This window comes from Dendrobates tinctorius, unplaced genomic scaffold (genome assembly GCF_039654945.1).
Source record: "Dendrobates tinctorius isolate UK_male_01 unplaced genomic scaffold, ASM3965494v1 ptg000011l, whole genome shotgun sequence".
Taxonomy (NCBI): Eukaryota; Metazoa; Chordata; class Amphibia; order Anura; family Dendrobatidae; genus Dendrobates; species Dendrobates tinctorius.
The window spans coordinates 90,179,830-90,185,829 of NW_027361679.1; the positions used below are offsets into that span (position 1 = coordinate 90,179,830).

Sequence of the window (6,000 nt, forward strand, 5' to 3'; positions counted from 1 at the left end):
GGAAAATAAATAAAAAAACTCTGCAAGGTGAGAGGTCACCAGTAAGACACTGGATGTAAATACTTATTCTGTATCTATACTGAATTGCAGAGTGCTGATGGTAGTAACAGTCTTGTTTGTACAGCTACCTTAATTATGTAGCATCATCCTATTATCACACAGTGTCCTCTCTTATTACATATAACACCACCAATTGATACAGTGTCCTTCCTCCTTATATATAGCAGCATTCATTAGTACATCGTGCCCTCCCTTGTTATGTATACTCCTTATTACATAGGGTCCTCTATTACTACATAAGGCTTCGTCTATTACATATTGACGTCCCTGAATGATTATATCTAGCTTCTTCTTTCAGTATATATGGTGACTGATGACTCTATGGGTAGTCTGTTTTGTTCTATTTTGTGTTTTGTGTCCATTTTAAGGAGAGAAAAAACCCATAGCTAAGGCAACGCAAAAGGAAAAATAATGTTGGTGATACACAATGCAGGGTCTGCACAATGCTAAACTATTTGATGCTTCCAACTGTTCCCTATTTAAAGCTGTGAGGGCCCCACTGAAGATTTTTTTTGTGTCCCGTACTAGGATTATAAGATATATTTAAGTCTTCTTCCCGAAAAAAGCAAGCTATGCCTTATTCATGGAAAGGGGGATACCATGATGATTACCGGGGGGTATACGAATGAGAATGAGGCATTGCAGCGCAATGTACTGAACTATTTCCAGCCAACCCATTAACAATGAATTTAGCAGAGGCCGAGCAGTTGCACCTCTGCTCCACTCAAGACGGGCTGTAGAGCCAGCTTTTGGGATCGCTGTAGGACCCAGCAGTTCCACTGGTAGCGATCAGTAAGTTATTATCTTTCCAATGGATAGGATGTAACTTGTTATTAGGGAATAATGAATTTGATGGAGTCGGACATACTACTGGTGCAACCTGCGCTGCCACACAGGAGTCCAAGAGGTAAGGGGGCCACTTCAAGCTCCACTATTGAGGGCCCATTGACTGCTCTTGCACAGGGGCTCTCTTCTGACCGTGTCCGCCCCTGCATTTTACCTAAGGTCATAGTGATTACTGTATCTCATAGCAGGTGATTAGATCACTATTACCTATCATTTGACTTTTGTTGTTCGTATTCTTATTTGCGCTTTTCTAGACGTTTGTGACTGCCGCTGATTCGGGGTGACACACGTGACCATGCTTTCTGATTATTTCTTCTGCAGGCACACTATTACTAGGACAAAAGTCACTTTTGTACTACTACATAATAAATGACTATCCTGGTCTAGGTGACATCTGGGAAACTGGCTATGGATATGTACTGGGCTATTCTGTCGATGGCAACCAATCAGATTCCAGCCCTCATTTTTCTAAAGCCCTTTTGAAGAGGGAGGCAGCAATCTGGTTGCTATGGGCAACTATTTTGCTTTTCCCTTGCTCCAGTTTGATAAATGTCCCCTATGTTCTTTTGTAATAACCACTCTTTCATTAGCTGGTTTACAAAACAGCATTTACTGAAGCTAATAAGCTTGAATAACATAATGTGTAGTATACATGGGTTGTGCCGGTCATTTCATAGATCACTGGACTGGCCATTATGTTTATGTTTTAGACAAAAGAATGAAACCCCTTTTAAATTAATTACAAATATCACTAAATACAAATAAAGAAATAGTACAGTGACGTTCGGAGCCTGGAGACACAGACAGCAGAATAGGCCGAGAAAGAAAATAGCAGGCAGACAGAATCTACCGGGACACACAGCCGCAGGACTGCCTGACATGCTGGAAATAACACTCATCTCTGTCTCTCTAGAAACAATCCCAATTCCTATTTCTCTAGAAACACATCTAGAAATAATCCACATTTCTGTATCTGGAAACCCATATAGAAATAATACTCATCTCTGTCTCTGTAGAAACACACAACTAGAGATAATCCTTATTTCTATTTCTATGGAAACACATCTAGAAATAATTCTCATCTCTCCCAAAAAAATCTCTATCTCTAGAAACACAAATCTAGAAATAATACTTATCTCTGTCTCTCTTCAAACACGCATCAAAAAATAATCCACTTCTCTGTCTCTCCAGAAACACGCATGTAGAAATATTGCACTTTGTTGTCTTTCTATAAACACATATCTAGAAATGATCTAAATTTTAAATCTCTAGAAAAATGCATGTTGAAATATTCCACATATCTGTCTCTGGAAACCCACATGTAGATGTAATCCACATCTTTGTCTCTCTAGAAATATACATGTAGAATTAATCCATTTCTCTGTCTCTTCAAATACACATGTAGAAATTTATTCCATTCCTTTTGTTTTTTCTAAAAACATACAATTACAAATAATCTACATATTTATCTCTCTAGAAAAATGCATATAGAAATAATCCACATCTAGCTTTAGAAACACACGTCATAAATAACCCACAGCTCAGACTCTCTAGAAACACACACGTGGTAATAATCCACAACTGTCTCTCTAGAAATAATCCACATCTGTCTCTCTAGAAACACACATGTAGACATACTCCACACCTGTCTCTGGAAACACGCATATATAAATAACCTACAGCTCAGTCTGTCTAGAAACACACGTGGAAATAATCCACAACTGTCTCTCTAGAAATAATCCACATCTGTCTTTAGAGAAACACATACACACACACGTATATATATATATATACACACATCCCACAGCTCAATCTCTCTAGAACACAGAGATGATCCACAACTGTCTTTCTAGAAACACACACACAAACGCACATATATATATATATATATATATATATATATATATATATATATAAAGTAAAAAAATAGGCAGCACTCAAATTAAATGTGAAAAAAAGTGGATACTTTACTGATCCTCAAGTGGCAACATTGTGACCCGTCTTTATCAAGCCATTTAATTTGAGTGCTGCCTATTTTTTTACTTTTGTTAATTTGGCTGTTTGGACACTGCTGAATAGGTTTTGCACCAACTATTTAATTTTGGTAGTGCTGCCCTTTTTTTGATATATATATATATATATATATATATATATATATATATATATATATATATATATATTCTGGAACCACACATGTAGACATATTCCACATCTCTGTTTCTGGAAACGCACAAGTAGAAAATCTCTAGAAATAAAGCACATATCTGTCACTCTAGAGACACAGCTAGAAATCATCCACCTCTGTCTCTCTGCACACATGTAGGAATAATCCTCATCTCTCTCTCCAGAAATAATCCACATCTGCAATCTGCATCCACAATCCATACATAAGGCGATGGACGGCTCAGACAATCCCCCCAGTTCTCCATATCCAGGCATTGGCGTCCCCACACAGACACCTCCAGTATTTGCACAGTGTATATGCGGTATACATAGAGCCCGATGCATACTCGGAGCCACGCCGCATGCGTCGGTAAGAACCCCGGAGCGTCACGTCACCATACCTTGTGTCCTTGTCACATTTTGCGGGTCCCCAGATCCGCGGCGCAGCACAATGTCACCCGTGGATGATCCACGGTGGATCCTTTCTCCGGGACCTGTCACACGCCGCTCCTGCTGCGGATCTGTAGGCGTCAGAACGGCGCCCCCATTGTCCCTCGCTGTAGCGCTGCCGTGGTCCCACACCCAGTGTCTCCTGTGTGATTTTATGGGGATTGCAGCCGAGGGTTGTGTCTAATCCTCATCCCCTTTTCCATCGATGTCCTCAGGGTCCCTCTTCTTCCCCCACTCTTCACCCTTCTATGGATTCACTGTCTCTCCCAAACTGTCTCCTCCCATTTCTCAGATCTGTTCTTCTCACCTATTCCAGCGCTGTGAATGTTCCCATTGGTGACCCCAATAATCTAGGACAGCATGATGGCTGCATTCTCACTACTAGAAGAGACTAGACCCACATCATATTCCTATGGCCATGTATTCATGATATTGGTGACCTGGTGAATATCCCTTCTATCCTCCCCATCCTCTAGAATACAATCTTGTCTATCTCTCCCTTATAAGATCGGATGTATGCAGAAATCCGATAACGGCATTTGTATGGGTGGTCTGTAAGGGCCCTGTGCAAAGTGGGAGCATCATCGATGAAAAAAGAACAAAAGGTTCCCAGAATATGGAAATACAAGCACAAATGATTTTTTAACCCCTCAATGACAGCCAATACACCTTTTCACTGTCCTGAGGAATAAAAGAATAGCGCCCCCCGATAGGCAGAAATGTAGCGGGTGTCAGCTGTAAAATACAACACTCCGCTGCCTCAGCCACAATCAGTAATAGCAATGATCGTAGCCATTTAACCCCCCCAGATGCCTCTGTCAATAGCGACAGCAGTCTCTAGATGGTTAAAAGTGGGAGTGGATTCTCTAACCCCATGGACACCCCACAACTGTGATCATATGGTCCAGATGGTTACCAAGGAAACCTGAGGCCAAGTAGTGGCCTGTTAAGGATGCTGGCATCATTTTAGAGGGGGAAAAAAGTAATTTTTGATTCCATTCATTCCACACTGTAGAAGTGCTTCTTCTCAGTGCCGGAGTAGTAGCCATCAGACGCTGCGGTCTTCTGGCTCCACACTGTCGTGGTAACACTGTGACAATACAGGTCCCCAAAAGTTCAAAATCGAATAAGTCCATAAAACAATAGAATCAGAATAATTTTCATGAAAAAGATGAAAAATAACCTAAATTTTAACCATTCTGAAAAGGCTAAGAAAATAAAAGGATGCTTGAAAAATGATGCAGATGTAAGGTAGACATAAGGGAAATATTATTTATTAAAGCAAGAAAACCTCAGAAAACACCTCAGAAAACAAAAATCTGCCAGTAAAAAGCTTTCCACTATTCTCCGGAAAAGTTACTGTAAGTTACTGAAAGTGCGGCTACCGGAATGACCCTGCCTACATACTCTCAGAAGGACGGTGCAGGGGTGGCTACAGTTATCACTCATGGAACTGAGAGCGGCGGCTATGACCATGACACCCATAAGTGATGGTATGGTGTGGTATATGGGATATAAAGATAGTGGGGCCAGTCTTCATCAATGGAAACCTCAATGCCATTGGATATCTGAAATTGCTACATGATGATGTGTTGCCCTCTTTATGCACTGAAGATAGCACGTTCCCTGAGTTTTTCCAGCAAGATGGTGCACCACCACATTATGGGTGTCAGGTACGAGCATTCCTACAAGGAATCTGACCCCCTTAGATTAACATTTCTTCTGCGGTGGTGCTATCAGTGTGCCAAGAGTGGGAGAAGAGGGTTGTATTGACAATCCAACACAATGGGCAGCAGTTTTAACACATTTTATAAGTGGTCATAAACTTGTAAACAACTCATGAAAGAATAAAGTTGCATTAAAACCAAGCACACCATTGTGTTTCTTGTGAAATTCTCAATAAGTATGATATGTCATATGACCCTCTTCCCATTGGAAAAAATAAAGTTGGATCCAAAATGGCCGACTTCAAAATGGCTGCCATGGTCACCACCCATCTTGAAAATTTCCCCCCTCCCATATACAGTGGGGAAAAAAAGTATTTAGTCAGTCAGCAATAGTGCAAGTTCCACCACTTAAAAAGATGAGAGGCGTCTGTAATTTACATCATAGGTAGACCTCAACTATGGGAGACAAACTGAGAAAAAAAAATCCAGAAAATCACATTGTCTGTTTTTTTTTCATTTTATTTGCATATTATGGTGGAAAATAAGTATTTGGTCAGAAACAAGCAATCAAGATTTCTGGCTCTCACAGACCTGTAACTTCTTCTTTAAGAGTCTCCTCTTTCCTCCACTCATTACCTGTAGTAATGGCACCTGTTTAAACTTGTTATCAGTATAAAAAGACACCTGTGCACACCCTCAAACAGTCTGACTCCAAACTCCACTATGGTGAAGACCAAAGAGCTGTCAAAGGACACCAGAAACAAAATTGTAGCCCTGCACCAGGCTGGGAAGACTGAATCTGCAATAGCCAACC

The 6,000-nt window shown here is 40.6% G+C and overlaps 1 protein-coding gene across 2 annotated transcripts in view; it reads right to left on the minus strand.

The window, feature by feature from the left end:
- The window catches only part of LOC141048735 (semaphorin-6B-like), a 97,674-nt gene extending 93,666 nt beyond the window's left edge, over positions 1-4,008 (minus strand). The window contains exon 1 of one of the 2 annotated variants that reach the window (XM_073544671.1): positions 3,471-4,008. The gene's annotated coding sequence lies outside the window, so the exon portion shown is untranslated. The remainder of the gene's footprint in view (positions 1-3,470) is intronic. The other variant, XM_073544661.1, reaches the window with a different exon arrangement.
- Between the last annotated feature and the right edge of the window lie 1,992 nt (positions 4,009-6,000).